Raw genomic sequence first — 22,700 nt, 5'->3', positions numbered from 1 at the left:
TCAGGGTTTATCCAAGAACAAATAACAAATACGTAAGAGAGACATACTATCAGGTTTACATTTGTTAATGAGAATTGAGAACATAAAAAGCTCTGAGAAGATCTAGAGTCATTTCTGTGCCCAAGAAGAGACTGGGGTGGACTTGTCCAGTCTCTTTGCAGAAGGAACTTCACTCTCTCAAAGGCCATGGTTTACTTCACAGAATTCTTTTCCATGGCTCAGCCAACATTGTGGGTCTCCCTACTTCTGCGCTGTAGTATTTGTATGTTCTATCCTAAAAGCGCTCTTGTCACACTTTACACTTATCTCAAGGAGGATAGAAACCAGAGGTCCCAGCAAATGTTTAAGAATGGAACAAATCTGACTTGACCAGAGCTCAGGAATGGGGAATTTCAGAGATGGGGGGAAATGTCTACTATGGAAGGCATTTGCTCAGAGCTCTTATTCCTACACTCAACCTCTCTCTTAGTCTATTAAAGACCAGTTAGGACTGTGATCATTTTCCTTTGAGGAGCAAGGGAATGTTGGGGACACAATTATCTTTCATTGTTTCCCAAAGGCCACATTGCCTGATTCAAAGATGCTTGCGATTAGAAAACCAAATATAGCCTGTTGACTTTGGTAACTTCAGAGAACGTTTTTTGAATAGAACAAAAATGGCACTCACTCTCCTTGAAGGCAAAAATACAATAAACATTGGTATGAAAGATTTCTGGGAACGACATGAACATTTATTGTGGCATAAAACATAAATTTAGAGCCTGGCGATGGTGGTGTACACCTTTAATCCCAGCACTCAGGGAGGCAGACAGATCTCTGAGTTTGAGGCCAAACTGACTGTCTACAGAGTGAGTTACAGGACAGCCACAGCTATATAGAAAAACTGTCTCAGAAAACAAAGCAAAAAAGGAAAGAAATTTAAACGATACCTACAGTATCAGACAGTAGTCCTGGGTACAGTACCCATGGCTTTAAATACACCTGTATAATATTTTAGTATGTTAAAGCATATTTATTTTGTTTTAATATAGTGAAATGCATCACACTGGAATGTGAAGAATTGTCATGCTAAGGAAACAGGTTTGCAAACCTGTGAAAGGGTAAAAGACTTTCTCTCAGCAGGCAAATGTCACCCATATATTCTTCACAGAGTATCATTGTTTTGCATGGTTTCTTCATAAAAGGCTGGAATTATATAACTAACATCACCCCACACCCTTAACCAGAGCTCTTCATATAAATCTATTATCATAGCTCTTGCTGGGACCATGACTATGTCAAGTAGAGATATTGCATTGTTGACAATCAGATAATGTAAATTACATTTGCTCTGAATTAGTACTGGCTATTGCTTTTGAAGCTAACCAAGGTCAAACTTACAGGATGGGGAACATATGCATATTAGCTCACGCACTGGAAAAATGTCTCTTTAGCATCTCAGTTCCTTGAACCTATCAAAAAGACTGATGCTAATGGGAAACCCTCTTCCTCTAAAGTCCTTAAATCTGCCTGCTTTGGGAAGTAGTGCAACATTATCTCACCTAGTGACCTGAAGCTAGGAAGAAAGGGTTGCCATAAGACAAGAAAATGGACACTACCCTGCACTGTTGGCATCCATCAATACTTAGATACCAACACAGCACCTTTCTTTGCTTTTGCACTTCACTGTTCCAAAGGAAGTGCCTTCGTTTCTCTTGTAGTCTTAGTTTATACTTTAATTATAAGTATGCTGGTAATACAACACTTGTAAGATAAAATCCATATCAAGCTCTGATAAACCCCAATGAGTCCCATCAAACAAGACTGGGTACCATCAGGTAAGTATTAGTGCCAATTAGCTGTGTTATCTGAGACAAGGATTCATGAATTGGCTAGAGGAGAGCTGTGAAATGCTGTCTTCTGGACATGACATGACCATTGCTTCCATGGACTTCAAGCACCTGTGATTATCTGCACAGTAATGATACAGGATGGGGCCCATCATGATCCCATCATGGATGGCAAGGGACTCATGAGACCCCACTTTTCAATGAGAAGCTGTTGACAGCTGGAGTAGGAGAAGTCATTTTCTTCACTGGTGTTACTATTGCTAAGTGTTCCGTGCTCCAGCAAAGCAAGCCTACAGAATCACCTCCTCCAGGAATTTGAATTACCAGTGAAGTACGACAAGGACATAAAATAATGAGCATTAATACTGCCGCTGTGTTGATATAAGGACATAGTCACACTGCTCTCATTCCCCAAGAGCTTCTTTGTGCTAAACTTTCTGGGGTCTCATTTTTTTCATCATGTTCTTTGTTTAGTCTCAAAGTTTCTACTATCTAATGATGAATCTATATTATTATAATTTAAATTAGTTAGATTGCTATTACTTACTACTCAAAAACTCAAAAAAAGGGACTACAAATGAGTGATGTGAACCAAAGATGACAAACCTCACAGATCAGCTTCAGAACGTTCTCTCTTAATATTTGCACTGTTACCAGATAGCTGGAAAGTTAAATTGAAATTTTCAGTACATGGAAGTACTTCATATACAAAAGTATATGAGCTGGTTAGGGAATTAGGATGAAAATAACCCAACTTCCGAGAAAATTGGAAACAAGAAGAGCTTACAGATCAAAGCAACTGGGGTGTCTCCTCAAAGCACTATTGTTGGGGGGTCTTCCCAGCTCACTACTTTATGTGCTTTTCTTGATGCTCTGCTCGTGAGAACAAAAGGGAGAGCGGGGTGGAAGTGTTTTATGGAGAGCCAGGATAGAAAGGGATGGTTTATTCTGGGAAGAGATTGATGTAGAGATAAAAAAAATATCTTTTAGGAACAGAACATTCTTGTGGGGAAAAGAATAAAGAGGGTCTCCATTTGTTTATTTGTTGCTTTGGCAACATGATTTTATTGAGATCCTTTTTCAGACAGTAAAATTGCAGACATGAATAAAAGGAAACACTGAAACTCTTAGAACTTGTATTCTGCAATAAATACCTGGTAGAAATAAATAAATGAAATTGTAAATGATAAGCACTCTGGAGGTAAGCTAGGTGGTCACAAAGACCTCTCATAATATAATCAGACACGTGAAGTAATGTGTAGGAAAGACAGGATCCCACCATGACATAACCTAAAGAAAGATCATTACAGACAGAGGGAATGGGAACTGCAGAGGCTTTTATTCAGGGTATCCAGGCCTGATTAGAGAACAGTGAGTAAGAGAGAGAGTCAGGAAATCTGTTGGAGGGCAATTCAATTGCAGGGCTCCAAAGTGGGTGGGCTAAGATGCATTGACATATTTTAACTGATGTAATAGCATAATAGAATCTATTTATTGTTTTTATTAGAATACAGTCATTGTGATGGGTTTTGTAAAGACATTTTTATTCAAGTGTATCCCATACTTTTTGAAGCACCTCTTTTGTGTATTTCATAGACAGCAGGAGAAGGCAGGCAAAGATGAACGCATGAAACCCAACTAGGAGATTATTGCTGTAGTCCAGGCATGAGAATGAGACTGGCTCATACTAAGGTGCCAGACATAGATGAGGATTTATGAAGTTTGGTGTATTAGTTTCTTGTCTTGTTGGTGTTTTGTTGTTGTTCATTGGTTTGGTTTAGTTTTTTAAGACAGGGTTTCTCTGTGCAGCCTTGGCTGTCCTGGAACTTGCTCTGTAGACCAGGCTGACCTGGAACTCACAGAGATCCACTTACCTCTCCCAAATGCTGGGATTAAAGGCCTGAATGACCACCGCCCAGCGGTCTTGTTCATGTGTTAAAAAATAGCCCAGGCAAGGGCAGCTTAAGAGACAAAATGTTTCTTCTGGCTCACAGTTTCTAGGTGCAGTCCATCATGGTGGGGAAGTAAGGCAGCAGGAACATAAAGCAGCTGGTCACATTTCATCTGTCATCAGGAAGCAGAGAGTGATTAATGCTGATTCTCCACTTGTTTTCTTCTTTCTATGTAGTCCAAGACTCAAATCCAAGAAATGGTGCTGCTATTTTTAGGGTAGATCTCCCCATTTCAATTAAGCTACTCAAGATAATGCCTTACAGACGTGGCCAGAGGCTTGTCTCCTAGGTAGTTAGATCCTGTCAAGTTGGCAATCAATATGAATGATCACATTCGGAAGAAATTTTGCATATAGATCCAGTGCTATGTGTGAACAGATTGGAGAAGAGGAAAAAAACATAATGAGTTTCACATTTTTAATCTGAGCGACTGGAGAGGTGATGGTTTCTGTCACTGAACGGTCCAATAGAGTAAACCTAGATTGATGTTGGGTGAACTAGGATCCTGTGGTCTTCTCAGAAGCCATGCCTGGCATGGAGGAAATGTATTGTATCTCAAAATGAAGAGCTGCACACACAGGAGTTGTCACACAGAAGCTAGCTGAAAGCTGATGGAAGCTTCAGAAAGAGAATGAGATGTCAGCAAGCTATCGAATTGAGTGATCTGAAACAACCCTTCTAATGGGGAAAATCCTACTCAAGATGCAGTTTACAGAACTGATAAGTAACTCATCATCTGTTATTATAGCCCATCCCTGTAGACGGGAATAAAAATACAGCTAAGTAGTGTTTTTCCTGTTTCAATTATGGGCCAGCTGGAGAACAATGGTTGGTACATCTGTCTCACAACACACTGTTTATTACTTAGACATAAGACAATTCCTTTTCAAGTCAGAGCATCCTGGAGAAACCACAGGGTATGGTTTGCTGTTTTTTCCCTTTGGTGTCCTCAGTATGAAGCTAGAAAATTTTATGCATCTGTGTAGTCTGCTTCTGCAAAGGTGGTGGACTATAAAAAGCAGTAGCCAGGTTCTGGTTATGCTTCATTCCTTATGTCAGCCATCCTTGGAACTGAAGATTATATAGAACATCCCAGACTAATGAAAGGGAAGAAATAAGAACCAGACCTGCTGACTTCATTTTTTTTTCTAAGAGACATGCCTTTTATAAACTTGACAAATAGTATCTAGGATTCTGTAGGACACATTTAAAGATGATTCCATTTATCCAGGGATGGGGTCGAGAAACCAAACTCTATTTCCCATGGATTCAGTCAGTTTTTCCAGTTTACATTTCCCTCTGTAGACATCCATGTATACCCTTCCCCTTAGGAGAAACCTCACAGTAACATGTGCTCTCAACTCCATCTCATCTCTTTCATGGCTCTGTACAGAAGAAATCAATGGACAAGCATGTGCCATGATTCAGTGTAATTTCTGACTGTTACAGTACCCAGTTCTCTCTTCTTGCTTCTGACTAACACACAAGCCTGTATCCATCTCTCCTTGGCTCTCCTTGGGAACATCACTTACCACCCATTCTCCCTGACTCCTTTGCCTTCCATTCACCTTGTGTCCAGTCCTTTTGAACCTCTAGTCATGACTCACACTGCGCTGAGGTGCAGAACAACAGAGCCACTTCTCTTCCTCCACAGCCTCCCTTATGTGGTGGCTGAAGAACTGATTCCAGTTTGAGTGTGTGAGTGTGTGACGTCGACATGTGATACTCCTAGTTGCTTTTCAGAAGATAAGGCTAAGTACACATGCACACCCAGTGTCAATGGTCCTTGGTGGAGTATCTGCAGGAATTTTAGACCTGCAAAGTAAAGTCTAGCTATGAAGTAGGGAGGTGAGAGGGCTCACTTGATAGACAAAAAAAAAATAAGTAGAATTTGGGAGCAGATGAGTACTGGGGTGTTCAACTGTGATCAGGCAGACAGTTTCCCAGGGTGTTGAGTGGTCGGTAAGGGCAGGGACATCAGACATTGAATCTGGAGTCCTCTCTACCTACATTCTGGATCACCAAAAACTTCTGTAAAAATCAGTATCTTCCCATATTTTCCCCCTAAATTCGTTGAGAGAAGACAGAAAAGGGTCCTGTCCAGGTGAGAGATGATAGAATGAAAGATAAGATTAGATTCAGCAGGAAAAGAACAAAACATAGACAGGTACTTTCTGCCTCTTGGGTCACCATTTTGTTTCATCCATTCATAATCCTGTCCCCTCAGGCAGCTCTTAATACCTACACATGTCTAACTGTGCCGCTATCCCAGGAATTCCCTGAGAGCAAGATAAGTTATTCATTCAAAATCATTTACTGAATGCCTACTGTATACCAAGCACAGAGATAGCCTCTGGTTGTATAAAGATGAAGAAGATCCAAAGTCCAAACTGATTTTTGATGAGCTTCCAATCTCAAAAAATTGAAAGAATATAAATGTTCTTCTCATTTCTTATGTCTGTATGTATATGGGTTCATATGTTCATGAATGTACGTGTGCATATGTTCACATTCATAGAAAGGCAAGAGGTCAACCTTAGGTATAATTCTAGAGGAAGTGATCATCTTGCTTATAGAGTCAGGGTCTCTTACTGGCCTAGAACTCACCAAGTAAGGGTAAGATGGCTGACTAATAGCCATGAGGGATCTACCCACCTGCCTCTGCCTTCCCAGTACTGGCACTGAATGCACACCACCAGGCCCAGCTTTTTCAGAGGTTCTGGGGCTCCAGCTCAGATCCCGGTCCTGGTGTGACAGGCACTGCACTGACTAAGCACTCTCTCCAGCCCTTTCCTCATGGCTTTATGTGCTAGAAGAAGGTGTGACTACAATAAATACTGAAGTGAGTATCTCTAATGAAAGGGGCGTGTGAGGGGCAAAACCACGTACAGAAAGAGGAATCACTAAAGATATAACACGTGAAGAGATGTGGTATGTAGGGTTTACCTTGTTTGCAGAAGCTAATCTGTGAATGTTTTACATGTTCTTAATGTCACTTTCATAATTCCTGAGACAATCTGGCATCTTCATTTCTGTTCTAAATATCACCCTCAAGAGACCCCAAAGTCACATTTTCTATATTCAATTTTAAAAACATCCAAGACAACAATGAAAATAAACAATTTAAAACTCCACATGGAATAGATGACATAGTGCTACCAAATCAATGAAAATTTAATAGAGAGAATGGGACAAGCTTCTTCCCCTGCTACTGTGACTTGGCTCCCTCTAAAGAAAGTTTTACTCACATCTTTAATGAGAGTATTTTCCCTCACTCTTGTGGCTTTAATCCCAAGCTTCCAAAATGCTCAATATTATAAACCAGATGAATTGAATCTGGACCACATTATATGGTCCAAAAGAAATGAGGAATGCAAGGAAAGTTTAAGAAATAGTAAAGTTATTAATTAACAAGGTTTTTTTTTTTTTTTTTTTTTTTTTTTTGGTTTTTCGAGACAGGGTTTCTCTGTGTAGCTTTGCGCCTTTCCTGGGACTCACTTGGTAGTCCAGGCTGGCCTCGAACTCACAGAGATCCACCTGGCTCTGCCTCCCGAGTGCTGGGATTAAAGGCGTGCGCCACCACCGCCCGGCTTAACAAGGTTTTTTTAAAGAGACCACTAGAGCAAACGTGCAGGTCATTGTCTGTGTTTCCCCAAGGGTCTTACAGTGTTGGTTGTGGTTCAGTGACTGGATACCATCGGGGCCAGGACTGAACGAAAAGGAACATCACCAGGCATGGTCCAGTTCTCCAGCTCTGGCACACTAGGTAGGTTCTTGGTTATAGTCAACAAAAATCCTTTCTGGTTAGCTGATTCCGAGAAGACATTTATTGGAAGGATATTTGATAATTCAAAGCATCATAGAGAGCAGAGACACAGCCCAGTTAGGAACCAGAAGTCAGAGCAAAGCCAAGCTCAGCCAGGGGAATGATTACTTAGAGAAGTCCACTCAGGTCATCACTGCTACCACAAGAGGTGTTGCCACTGGCACCTGCCTCCATGAATCTAGGCTCTTAATACTGGGACATGTCATCTCTATCTGATGCTGTAGCTCATGAGACCCTGCTACAGTGTCCGGGAACAAGAAAAGATATGTCTCACACTTCAGTCCTTGTTTTGCTCTTATTCTGGGATCTTCTAAAATAGAATATCTAGTATTCTGCCAGCAAAATGTCAGTTCCTTTTCCTAGATTACTATTGTGTCTGAAAAAGGGGCAAAGGTTGAGCCACATAAGCTTGTACAAAGAGGAGGTTGGAGCTAGTTTATGCCTGTTCAGGAGCACAAGACTTGATAAATGAGAGCAAACAGTCTTGTAGCTAAAACAAATAACTAGTGAAAGTCATGATCAGGGGTTGGGACATACTGTATGGCCAAGACTAAAGACAACTACTCAATGATTATGAACACTATTTGTGCTAATCTCAGGTATTTTAGAGTAGATACTGATGTGTGTGTGTGTGTGTGTGTGTGTATGTGTGTGCCCACAGAGGCCATAAGAGGGCATCAGGTCCCTTGAATCTGGAGTTACAGGCAGTTGAGAGTGGCCCAACATGGGTGCTGAGAATTGACTCAGGTCCTCTGGAAGAGCAGAAAGTACTCTTGACTGCTGAGCCATCCACCTCCCTAGCTTTAATCCTGAACATTTCAAGGGTCAAAACACACTGTTGTCTATTTTCTTTACACTTCCAGGCATGTCAGTACAGCATGTTCTCCCAGGGCACTGTCTCCTAGCTGCAATTTGGCACCATGGGTGCTATTGGTACCAATGTTTAGGCCGCTGTTGGGTAAACTCCAGCTAAGCCTTTATTTTTATGGCATTCAGAGCTAGACCTATGTAATAGGAAATGGCATTGAGTCCGTCTATGCACACTCAGCATCACTTACTCTTCCTAACAACCAGATGAAGCGACCAAGACCAAGAACCTAGACCCAAAGAGTGTAGCATGCCCAATGTCATGAGTAGTGATGGAGGGAACGAGGACATCCACATGGGTGGACTGCCTATAGAACCCTTGATCTCTCTATGCCATGGAGAAGGCCTTTACTGTAAGGTTAGCAGCTATGGTGAAAAGGCTGTAATTTATTCTTTTTCTTTTTAATAAATACAAATCTTTCTCTTCACTAACAGCCAGTGGTAGTGGCAGGATCTAGTAAGGACCTCAGTGTTGGAAGCCATGCCAGTCACTGCCACAAGCAATGCATTTATAGTCAGTCTCAACCCTGAGGCCAAGGCTCTCATCATTTTCATTTCCCAGAGCAGAAACTGAAGCTAGGAGGTGTAGCTGCAAGCTGAAGTAACACAGAATAAGGGACAGGAAGTGGCAGAGCCAGGCTAGGAGTCGTGGTTGTCTGTCTTCAGAGTCTGGGCTTTTGCCCATGTCACATATATTGCCTCGTTAACCAAGTGCCTTAAGGATTGGAGGTATAACTATGACCACATTGTGTAGATAAGCAAAGTAGATTGTCCTGCGTCAGGAATTAGCAAAATTTCCTCTAGAACACTAAACATTAAAGACTTTTTAGCCAATTGAACCTTAAGTTTCTGTCCTTACAATGTAACTCTGCTACTACAGCACAAAATTAGCTTTGAACAAAGCACAAATGAATGGGCTTGTTATGCTATAGTCAAACCTCATGTGTAGACACTGGAATATGAATTTCATTTAATTTTCACATGTGACAGATTATAGCTCTTCTTTTGACTTCCTTCTAATTATTTAAATATGTAAAAGTCTATTATTAGCTTAGGCCATACAAACACAGGAGACAGACAAGACTGCCCACAGGTCATAGCCTATGGACTCTTGGCCCAGGTCACATGGCTGAATACAAATATGAATACAAGCCAAGGGCTTTTCTGCTTTATTTTGCTTTTTTTTTTCATTGTATTAAATTTTCAGAGAAAGAAAAAGAAGAAATGCCCCTTCATCTAGGGACAAGTGAGAGGCTACACAATGACAGTCCCTTGCTGGCCTGTAGCTTCTCTAGGACCAGCTGTTTATAGTCACAAGAGTTGGAGCATTGTGGTGGATGGAAAGAAAATGCCATGGGCTAAACCAACCCAGCCAAGAAGACTGTAAATTTCTATCTAGCTAGAGAAGATCGTGAAAACAAGATATAAGACCTACAAGTAAGTAGATCTTTGGTCTGTGTTGTATAAAACACCCTCTAAATCACAGAAGTATTGAAAATGGTTTTCAGAGTCATGATGAAATGGAGAGTTTTGAACCACAGTCTGCGCTCTCCCCTTTGACTCCAAAGCAAATCAAACTGTAAAGGCATGACTTTCCCCAAGAGAGCTCTTTGCCCATTCAGCCATATCTTCTAAGGGGGTTGGCTTATTGAAAAATAGAAACTACTTGTGGTTGTAAAACCAGTGAACCTCTTTCCTTCATTTAACCTCTTGCCCTTGAACATTTGCTTTTTTATGGCTTGCACGTGACCTAAGCAGCCTATACCCAGCTCTCCTTATGCATGAGCTCTATATAGAAGCACTTCTATATAGAAGGCAGAATGCTGCAGAAATACAAAGGGGACACGTAGCTCAAATACAATAGGAAGTCATGACAGTGTGCTCCACTACCAAGTGCAGGAAGTTACTGAGACAGTAAGTCCTCAGTGTGTGCTGTGCCAGGCTTCCTCTCCCTCTTGATCACTTTGCCATGTTTGTACAGGAAGAGTCTCCTCTTGTGCCCCAAACTCAGCACCTCTCCTTGTTAACGACCGCCCCTGGGCTAGGTGTGAAAGCTCTGCCTACCTGTCAGACACCTGAAATAGCTGGGAATCTATGCATTTCTCTTTAGGGAGCAAGACTCAGTTGATGACCAATAGCTATGAGTCTATAAACACTTCTACTCTCTGGTCCCTTGCAGGGACCACTGGAGGTATTTGGCACAATGTATTCAGCACTACTCCTTAAAGTTGTGCAGGATTTGGCAGGAGGATGTGTCATGTGGCGGCAAACTTGTTTGATCTCCTCTCATTTCATTCCTCCACTGACTTTTTTTCTTTCTTTTGAGCATTTCCTTATGAATTGTTTTCACATAAGTCCTCCTCAAAGGTTTTGTTTCTGGAGAATCAGCCAATACCACAGATCTTCTAGTATTTTAAAGTTCCACCTTCAAATATATATATATATATATATTTGTTCTAATTAAAATCTATTAGTGTGCATAGTACAGAATCGCTTATCAAATGCTTCTGTGTCCCTTCTGTGTAGCCCTTGTGACACAGGTAAGAAAACAGGCTCAGATAGAATCAAAGACCTGCTCAGGTCATTCTCACAGGAACTAGGGGACCTAAAAGGCTTCTGGGAGTGGCACTGTGGTAACCAGTCACCAGATTGCTGCTGCTGAAACAGTGATTGCCACTGCAATGTTTCAGCAGAACATTTTATTATATATATATATAGATGTGTGTGTGTGTGTGCATAAGACAAAAGAAAAGAAATACTGCATGTTGATAACATTCATTCCTATTTACTAAGGCACAGGTAGTTCCCAGACTATTGCTGTCCAAGAGGAACACAAGTGCAAGCCATGTGTGAAACATGGAAGCTTCTAGAAGTTGTATTTCTCAAGTAAAAGTAGGCAAATTTATTTTTATAATAATTTTTCAGCCTAATATATTTTAAAATAGAACTTTTGATAAGGAATCAATTGAAATTGGAGGAGGGGATATCTTCCTTCTTATCCTGAATCTCCAAAATACAGTATGCTATATATTTGATGCATCAATTTCAGTCATTCAGTGTATTTCAAATGCTTAATAGTACATATGTTTGTTGGCTACCATTTGGGGAAGCCTACTTCTAGATAACAAAAATATATTACAGTTATGAAACTATAGTGTCACATCAGTTCTTGGGGCAGAGTTTTCATGTTCCTATCTCCATAAATGGAAAAAAAATCACAATAATTTGTAACATAATAAAATAACCAAGGGAATATAAAATTGGCTATGTGGAGTGTGAACACAGAAAGTCAATTTATTACCTCTTCAGTGGTTACAAAAGTTTTCATTTATTACCCCTGTCAAGATACACAAGGAAGCCAATAAATAAAAATGGAGGCTTTTGTATGACATGGTTGAAGTTCAGCCTTCCATCCCCCTTCTTCGCCTCATTCAAGTCTCCCTTTCCAATATCACTTCCTCAGCAAGGTCACCACCTCACACTTCAACTCTCTGCGCGATGTGGGACACAGATGTCTGCTCCATCTTTGCGGTTTCAGTCATGTGGTTTCTTCTTGTTAACCGACCACCTGGAGACTCCATCAATACGAAAGTTTCTTCCTTTCTGGCAGTCTCTCAAGGGCTGTGTGTCACTGACACCTCGATCATCTGCAGGAGTTCAGCTCTGGGTGTCTTCCTCCTTCCCCCTTTTCCCCACCAGACTAAAAATTCACAGAATTTGGTACCAGCATTCCCAAGTCTCAAGACACAGAAGATGAAGCTGCCTTTTGTTGATGTTACTGGTGCTCTGGATAACACACTGTTGCAGCCTTGTAAGTTTCCCTGTACTCAATGCTCTAATAGAATACTCTGAGACCTTGGTTTCCTAACTCATAAAATGAGAATGTTGGATGGGTTTCCTTACTCATAGGATGAGCCAGCTGTTACCAGTATTTTTAGGGATGGGGAGTCCCAATCTGCATTTTAAAAATTAATCCATTTAGGACTGGGGAGATGGCAAGCCAGTCTAATCAGTTGTTGAGCACTGGGATCAGTGAGAGACCCAGTCTCAAAAGATAAAGTGGAAGCTGGGTGGTGGTGGTGCACACCTTTAATCCTAGCACTCAGGAAGGAGGCAGAGGCAGGCGGATCTCAGTGAGTGCAAGGCCAGCCTGGTCTACAGAGCAAGTTCCGGACAGCCAGAGATGTTATACAGAGAAACCTTGTCTCAAAAACAACAAACAAACAAATAAATAAAATGGAAAGTGATGAATGAAGACATCTGATCTTGACCTCAGGCTTCTACATGCTTACAGACACATGTTCACAGGCAATAAGTGCACAGATACACATACACACATATACACATACACAATAGTAATAACAGCAATAATCTCAAAGCATATAAAACAACATAGTTACATACAAAATTTACATTATACCCCCAAATCAGTCCAAATTCTCAGCAATAACAATCTAACACCCATTACACAGTTCCATGCAGTATTCCTCTTGGTCTTGAATGGAATGGCATGGATGTAGAATGAATAGGAAAATGGAAAATGAAATGAAGAACTGAGGAGAGAGGAGTGGAAAGTATGAGTAAAGAAGGAAAACCCCTTATGAATGAAAAGCCAGCTCCGACAGGGGCCACGAAGAGCAAAGATCCTGAGTCCAATATGCTATCACCGCCTTGGGAAGTCAGCCCACGCTAAGGTCCCCCTTGCTTCTAGTTCAGAAGTTCTCAGCTGTCGCCTTGTAGTGGAACACTGTGGGGTACAACATTTTGTCATCGTGAATTCTAAAGTCCCTTGCTTAGTTGTGTTGGACACAGCCTCTGAGACGTGATTGCTTGAAGCCACTAATGTGATTCTGATATGTAGCCAAGGTCCTTGCAAAAAGCAAGTCCTCTACCATGTAAGCCAGCATTTCTCCAACTGTGACGCCCTTCTGAACTGCCAGGGGATCGTATTCAAATGCACATTCTGATTCCATGTAGCCAGAGGCCTGCAGTTTAAACAAGCTCCCAGGTGAGGCCGATGAGGCTGACGCTGGGTCTCACTCTCCGAGTAGGAGGTTGTGAGCTGCTTTGGTCAGTTTCTGTGCCCTATAACTGAAACCAGCCAGAGACAACACTTCCCAGCTTGTTTCTGGATCTTTCCACTCAGGATGCCTACATTTGTCTTTTAAATGTTTAAATAGAGGCCAGTGAGATGGCTGAATGGGTAAAGGTGCTTATTGTCAAGCCAGAACCGTCATGGAGGGTCTCTAACCTCCATACTTGCACTATGGCCTTTGTATATACATAATACACTAGACAGATAGAGGGGGGCTAGATAGACTGAGAGATAAAAGAAAAATTAATGATAACCCCTCTCTGAATATATCTGTAACTGCTATACTCCGGTCATACAATCAGTTAGCAGAGGGTACTAACACAGAACATGTAGACAGACTTTTGGTTCATTGTAAAATATTATTCATCTAAGAAGACAGTGTGGCCTTTTGTCTCCTGGTCCATGTGTATATTTCAGCACTTTCTTGCTTGTCTCTAAATGTGCACACTTGTGCGCTTCCTGTCTCTCTCCCTGGCTTCCTCATTTATCATATTCTGTTTCTCCTTTGTCTTCTGAATCCACCATCTTTTAACTGCACCCATCTTTATACCATTGCTGTGTTTTCATTTCATCATACAGAATTGTCTACGCCTATTGCTAGATTGGAGTTAGGATATTTTACGTGTGTGTGTGTGTGTGTGTGTGTGTGTGTGTGTGTGTGTGTTCTGATGTGAACTTCATTTTCTTTTTTGCCTCTGTTGCTGTCTTCCCCATTTCCCAACTCCCCTCTCATGCCTGTAATCCTAGCTCTAAGGAGGTTTGAAGCAGGAGGATCAGTTCAAGGTCTTCCTTAGCTAAGCAATAAGTTCAAGGCTGATCTGGACTACAGGAGACTCTGATCACCCCTCTTCAAAATCAAGTAAAAAAAAAAAAAAAAAAAACCAAAAAAACTGTATTCTAGCTGAAGTAGTGCTAAAATAATATGCCATCTCTCTCAGGTCTATCATCTGTTGTACTTTCTTACCTAATCTGTAATTTTCATTTCATGGGGACTCATCTTTATTTTGACAATCTCAAAGTTAGAATACCTCAGTGGGAAATCCTTCATGAGGAGCAGTGTTTTCCATTAAAGAAAACAGATGGGTGGTAGTTCCAGGGCTATAGGCTTGTGCACATTACCAAGACTTGCTGGTGAAGCTGGAAAGACTGCATGTAAATAAACTCAATATTTTTAAAAAAAAAAAAAAATAGCAAAACTCAAATGCCAATGTAATTCATTAACATGGTAACGACTTAAGCTTTGATGCCTTCACTAACATCTGCAGATTTTGACAAAGGGATTGTGTACATGCCACACATGCTATTATTGTGTCTGTAGAAATTGTCTTGGAGTTCCACATGTCCACATTATTCGGTTATATTATCAGGTGCTCACCATGTGCTTGCATGGTGTTTGGTTGAGTGGTGAGACAGAGAGTCAACTCTCTTGCTGTGACAAGATACTAACAAAATTAACTCGAGGAAACCATGGGCTACTTTGGCTCCTGGTTGAAAGGGATACAGTCCATCATGGTGGAGATGGCAGGATGTCAGGAGGGAAAGATGTCTGTTGGCATTTCATTCAGTCAGGAAGCAGAGAGAAATGAATGATGCTGCTCATCAGGCCATCCTACTCTTTTTCCCTTTTTATTCAGTCTGGGTTCCCAGTTCATGTTTAGGGCATGTCTTCCCACTTCATGTAAACCTCACTGAAAATGCCCTCAAAGACACGTCAAAATGTGTCTTCTAGATGACTGCAAATACAATCAAGCTGGCAATGAAGATTAGCCACCCTATCTGCCAGTGTTATCTCAAATGGACAGGTGGAAGCCAGGTGGCAAAGCCTCCTGGGGACTGGATATCAAAAGAGCATAGCCATATTTGTCCCCTGCTCAAATGTCAAAGATGCCTGTGACCTATCTCAGGGCCCTAGGGAAGTCAGAGTGAATGGATCACAGATCCAGATAACATTTATCAAATTCTACAATGTGCAAAGAGCAGTGTTATCCAACGTACCTGTCACCTCAGGGCAAAGATCATCAGTTCCATTGAAAATACGAAGAAATTTATGTTTGAAGAAATGTGACTTCTTACAGCTGTCCCAGAAATTTTAAATTGATGAAAATAAGTCTTCAAAATTTGTTCTGATTTCTGAATACATGTTCTTGGTTTATTGGTAAAGTATCTTTTGCACACACACACACAAACACACCTAGAGTAGATCCTATTAAGTGAAGGCAAGGAAGACCCCACTGTTCTTAAACAGATGTGGAGAAAGGGAGGGAGACCAGAGAAAACTCTGACTTACTAACCAGAAATTAACATGAGAGAAGTGGGCGGCACACGCCTGTCCATCTGAGCTTGGGCTTAGGCAGCATGAAATCCTGCCTGAATGGCTGCCCTCTGACCTCAGGTGGTAGGAGAGGCTGGAGGACATAAGGGCACCTATCTGTCTGCATGCGAATTTAAAATGTGGTCACAGAAATTATTTTTAACTTCACTTAGAGGAGAATATTACAGGGTCAATAAATCACCTCACATACCATTTAGCCTGCAAAGTACAGGGTTAAGAAGCAAACGATTTTGAAATGAAAGGCAGAGTATAAATCCATATGTTTCTCTGGAATATGGAAATGTACTAACTTGAGCAGATGTTTGGTCTCTATGGAATGAAGGCAAGTCTCTCGGCTCCTGGGAAGTCTGGGAAGAAAACCCATCTCTCCCCGGTTACTTCTTCATTCTCTGATCAGCACCACGAGTTCCTCTCTGACTGTCTGGACCACAGTGAGTCCTGAGTTTGTTTCCTCTGTAATTACAAATCTCTGCTTACTCTTCAAATGTTCAGTGTCACTGCAGCCAGCCAGTCACCAAACAAACCCTGCCTGAATGCCTGGACATTGGTCATCTACGCAAGTAGACGATAGCCAAGTGAGGAAGGACCCAGAACAATCCACAGTATGCGTGAGTGAGAGTTGGGGAGATGGCCCTGTCAGTAAAGTATTCGTTGTACAAGCATAAGGAGCGAGCTGAGTTTGATGCCAGATGAATTCATTTGCAATGAAGTCTTGGTCTAGTGGTGTGTATTTATAATCTCAATGCTGGGGAGATCCCTGGTGCTCCCTGGGTAGACAGTTTAGGCTACTCAGCAACTCCAGGCCAATGAGGGAGCCTGTCTTAAAAAATAAGATATACAGTGCTTGAAGAACAACAGCTGAGATTGTCCTCTGACCTCTGAAGACATGTGCATACATGTGCACACACACCCCTCCACATACACACACACACACACACACACACACACACACACACACACACACACACCAGTGAGCAAGTGTGAGTCCTTATCATGGCTCTGGCAGGTGTGAGGAGACAGACATCTTGCATGGCTGGTTAAATTGCTATAATATAGAAGTTCTCAAGTGGGGATGTTTTGAACCAGGGAACATTTTACAGTGTCTAGAGACATTTTGGTTGACACATCTAAGAGATGAATGCTATTGGCACCAAGTGACTAGGCATAAGAGAGGTGTGCTTATTTGCCTGCAGGGCACACCCCAGCCCCTTCAAGCAAGAATTATTGGACCCTAGATCCAAATAAAGCAAAAGTTGACAAATTCTGCACAGACATCTGAGTAAAGAGAACTATCTAAGCAAGACAGGCTTATTTTCTCTATGTGACCCCCAAATGGGCTCATTTGGCTGAAAAGACCATCTCTGTAGGGATTTGAACCTCTGCTCCTATATCTTGATGTGTGTATGCCCTGCCCCACCCCCACAAAACATACAACCAGGACAGGAAGTGACAGAATTTTCCAACATGGCTTTGCTGGTCATAGGGAATCCGTTGTATCTTCTCAGGTTTAAATAGCATTCTGTAACTGTAGTCATGGTGGCACTGGGGTAAAGAGGGTAAATGCCCCACTCACATAAACAGAGAATGGGCTGAGTTGGGTCTACGGGCTTCTGTTGGGGCCCTGCCTGGTCAAAAGGATTTGGTCTACATGGGAGATGGTGGAAATGCAGAGGAAGCCTGCTTACTTTTAAGAGAGAACACATGAGTTGCTTGCATCCATCACATCTGTGTGTGTCCTACTGGCCAGAACTCAGAAAAGCGGGACATGTGGTTTGGAGCTAGGTATCATAGTTAGGGAAAACTCAGATGCTGTTCATTTTTGATTTGGTTTTTCAAGACAGGATCTTGCAATACAGATTTCTCTGGCCTACAACTTGCTATGTAGTCCAGGGTACTCTCAAAATTCAAGGCATCCCCATGCCCCTGTCTCCCCAAGTGCAGGGATTATGGGCATGTGCTCTCACACCTGATCTCATCTTTATCCTCCAAAACAGAGAAGAATGGCTATTAAGGGACAAATATCAGTGTCTTCAATCACCAGAATGTGGAGGTAGGAGATGCTCGAGAAACATCAAATGATGCTGGCAACACAGGAGAGTGGATTACATCCAGCCTTTGAAGTGACATGCGTAGTTACAATTTTTCTCTTACAGACATAAACTGCTCTGTAGTTTTTAGTGTCAGGACCAATACTTCATTTTTAAGGAGATTCCTATTGCATCAATATGTAGAGTAAAATGGAATGGCCAGGCTGGGATGTGGCAGGGTGGGGAAACATCTTTGGAAAACACCGCCATATTGTTGGTGAAGGAGAGCACAGCTTGAATAAACACGGTGGGAGGGAAATGAAGTCACTGAACAGAGGAGAAATTTAGAAGGGAGAATGGACAGAGAAGGCATGCTACAGACTAAACTTATTTAAGGAATTTAGAAAAAGCAGAATTAGTTATTAGTAGTAATAAAAATATAAATAAAATAATAGAATAATACACTTGTGTCACCATCGTGGCCCTGGGTTAGCCTACACTACCTTCTCTTCCTCTTTCTGGTCTTCGGCACCGAGAATCATCACCATTCTTAATGAAAAGCCATCTGCGTCTCTGAAGTGCGGGACCCAGAGCTTAAGCGGCTCGAGGTAGATGCAGCATTTGCAAGCTCCGGTTGTAATGAGTGGGCAACCCCAGTGCTCAAGAGAAGCATACTGAGGAAGTGGCATGCATTTTGAGACTGGCTGGCACCAAGGGAGACAAAAGCCCATGGTGTAATTATGCCGAGTGGAGTACTCAATATGATGCAATCGGGAACTGTCTCCAATATGCCCCGCAGTGCCGTGAAAGGGCTTTGAATAACAGAATGCTCTTGAGCTGTGAGGCTGCGTCCCTGGGAGCCTGAGAAAGCTGCCTCAGCCGGCATCTTCTCTTCCCTTCAGCCAACAGTGCCCACGGCCATTTATTGAACATCTTCTGGATGCCAGGGTCTATGTTTAGTCTTAGGGACGCGGAGAATAAGACATGAGCTTTCAACTTTCTCAAGGGAAGATTCTCTAGTTGTTGTCACTGGAGCCAGTGAACAAAGGCGGGACAAGTATTTCTTTGATTTGTTTAAAGCCAAATTTCTAGTAATGAGAGCATCTTCTCGGTGACAAGGTTTCTGCAAAGTTCCTTTTGCATTTAGTGTGCTGGACACTTTCAGCCTTAAAGACGTGCCGTCCAGCCATGCACTTTCAAGGAATTGTCTGAAAACTGTTGGCACCATTTTTTCCTAAAGAGAAAAGACAATGTGTTCTTTGTTGTCTGTCTTCAGTTGTTTATGTGTTGTCAGAATCACTATGGTGACAAACTGGCTAGTTCTCTAAATAATAAATAACTCCAGGCGGGAGGTGGCTCATGTGGAGCACAGATAGAGCCACTTCTTACTCTAATTTGTTTCTGCTAAAGTTTGTCAACAAACTGTTTCTGGAACCTCTCCATAGCCATCATCTTTATGTACTTTCTGATCATCTTCAGTTCTGGGCCTCGGGAGCTTGGGCTGGGTTTGTGGGCACTTCTTTCAGAAGCACCAGCAACACTGATCTCTCTCTCTCTCTCTCTCTCTCTCTCTCTCTCTCTCTCTCACACACACACACACACACACACACACACACACTCTTTAGAGCCATTCATTCATTCCTAACACTATTTATCTCAGAAAGTTCTAGTAGGGTGCCAAACACTATGTGCATGTGTCCTCATTTAAATGTTACAACATTCAACCAACCTACATTCACTCTGTGAAGCAGTATGAATAAGAATAAGGCATAAAGAATGTCTCCAGGTACCAGTGAAGAAATCTGAATGAAATGAGTGACCTTCAAGACTGTGTCATTGGTAATTGAGAGAATAAACATTTGATGTAGGCTTTTATGACTCACAAACACATATACTCTATGACTCTACCAAGTAGGGTTTTTTTTTCTTTCTATAATACTTTGAATTGCTATTGTGATTGTGAGTGCATGATTTGGGGAGGAGTGTGCACAAATGGAGGTCAGTTCTTTCTTTATACCTTTACCTAGGTTCAGGAGATCAAACTCAGATTACTAGACTCCTCTGCAAGTACTTTACCTACTAAGCCATATATATTTTTTTTCCAATAAGATCTTTATAGCTCTTTTTCATGATGATAGCCTTAATGTCAAACATTCAGTTGGTTTTCTGCTTGCCAAAAAACCAATATGTTCATTTATAACCACTTTTGGCAAACTAATACCTATGGGTCAAATCCAGGCTTTTAGAAAATAAAGTTTTATTGGCACATACCTGTACCCATTCATTTACATATTGGCTCCTGCCTCCTTGGCATTGAGTACTCCTGTTAGACCTTGCATGGCTCACAAAATCAAAAGTATTTACTGGCTGCATCTTTACAGAAAGTTGTTGCCAATCCCTGCTGAGAGCACAATCATGTGTATTGTTTCTTTCTTGAAGTTGTTTCTACTGCGTAGATGAGTGCTCTTCATGATTGTAATTAGCTTAGCTATAAAATGAATATATATTAATTTAGTTCAATACATTGTTCGAGTTTTCCAAGTTTTGATGTGTATGTGTGTGTGTGTGTGTGTGTGTGTGTGTGTGTGTGTGTGTGTGTGTTCTTCTCCTTTATATCCCCCATCTTTCCTTCTTTCATGTCTCTCTTTTCCCATTGGTCTTCTTTCTCATCTTAGACAGTTATCTCTCTCTCTCTCTCTCTCTCTCTCTCTCTCTCTCTCTCTCTCTCACACACACACACACACACACACACACACACACACACACGAATATATATGATTTAATGAACAAAGTTATGTCATTTGTGGAAAATCAGAGGTGCAAATGAAGATAACCACACTGAGTGAACTAAGCCAATTACAGAAAGACAAATATTATATATTTTTCTCATTTCTACATTTTTATAGATGTGCAAAAAATCAATACTTTTTATCAAATGCCAAAAAAAAAAAAAAACCAACCCAATGTCAGGAGCCTATCCACAGAAAGAAATGCACCATTTCCAACTGAACTCTGAGATGTATGTCTTGTTTTGACCCTTCCCAGCAAGTACATGGATTCGGCTAGCCTTGGGAACTGTGGTGTTGGTCCCCTGTTTCTTTTACATACCTGAGTGTTCTTGCCATGTCTAGTCAGTGATGGCTCCTCCAGGAGAAAAAACTAAAACTAAAAACCAAAAGCAGACTGAAAAGTGAGAAACTCACTTTCCCTTGCCCTCCCCAGCTTAAAGAAGTCCACAAAACCTTGGAGTTCAGTGTGAGCTCTGCAGGCCTGGCTTTATCTTCATCTTGAAGCTTACATAACCTGCAGATAAATTATAAGTTACTACAAAGATTCCCACCAATGACAGACTGAGTCACTGTCCTCCGAGTCCTTTCATCTTTCTGGATTCCACTTCTAAGCCTCTTTCTATTCTGTCAAAACGGAGTATGCTTTTGCCAACATCATGCAGTGTATGCCAGCACCTGGACACATTTTCCATTTTACCTGGAGAGAAAAACATGACCATGGGTGAAGTTTTTCCACCACTACTTTTTTGTCCCCGTCTCCCAAAGTTCTGAGCCAGCTCTGGGAAACATTTCATGTCTATACTTGTGCAACAGTGGAGAGAGAATGAAAGGTTAAAGTGGCTTTTGTTTTCTGAAACATAACAAAAGCTTACCCTTAGAAATGCCATGCCATGTGAGAACTAATCTGGTGAGTGTTTTGTTTTGACTTTTTAAACGCCAAGTGTCCATTTGATCTGGGGACTGAGACCACAGCTTCAGGACAAGATTTCAAAGAACACTGATGCCACAGTTTTCTTGGTTGGCTGATGTCTCAAAACTCATTTGCCCAAAGCCATCCCAGAAGAATAGAAATATTCTTATTAAAAAAATGATCTTTAAAAATCTCTAAGAAATAAAGCTAACAGTAAGCCTTTCTCTGAGCATGTGGGTGCATGTAAAGAGATCGACACTGGATGTCTCCCACAACCACACGCCATTTTATTTATTTATTTATGTATTCATTCATTCATTCATTTATTTATCTATTGAGACAAGGTCTCTCATCAAATATGGAGCTCACTGATTCAGCTAGACTTGCTGACCAGAGAGCCTTAGGGGTCCACCTGTCTTCAACTCCCCAACACTGGAATTGCACCAGGCCTTTCCCTTGGGTACTCGGGAGCTGAACTCAGAGCCTCACCCATGGCAAGCACTTTACACCTTACCAAGGGAGCCTTCTCCCAGGCTTTGAATAGCATTTAACTTTTAATAAGATGATTGTGTACTGTACTCAAAGAACAGGCGGCTCTCCAGAGAGCTACAACTTTGTATTATTGATGCTTTGACCCCTGCAGATGCCCACACCAGAGCAAAGGACACTCTGCTGCAGAGTTCGTAGTTGTCAAAACACTGGCCACAAGGCTGGTTGTGGCAGGCTCTTCGGCAAGTGCCACCTTACTGCAGGATTTTGCTTGTCAAACTAATCGTCGAGGAGATGATGCATGGGATGGGCTTATAAGCTTCCATTCCCATGGAGGGAGTAGACAGACACTGAAAGCAACCTCCCTCAAACGGAACAGCGTTCCTCCTCACCACCAGACAATAATAATGCCTAGCACCTCTGTAATGTCTTCACAGGTTTCTACATATAAAAATTAGTTAATTAGCAATTATTACCGTATGCTAGGTAAGCAATGATTAACATTATCATAATTTTATGGACTGAGTAGATGAGAGTGGAGGAGAAAGTGCCAAGAGAAAAATTAAAATTAATAAGTTCCTAGA

The sequence above is a fragment of the Peromyscus maniculatus genome, chromosome 3 (genome assembly GCF_049852395.1).
Source record: "Peromyscus maniculatus bairdii isolate BWxNUB_F1_BW_parent chromosome 3, HU_Pman_BW_mat_3.1, whole genome shotgun sequence".
NCBI classification, from domain to species: Eukaryota; Metazoa; Chordata; class Mammalia; order Rodentia; family Cricetidae; genus Peromyscus; species Peromyscus maniculatus.
Note: the sequence above shows the minus strand (reverse complement) of the source record.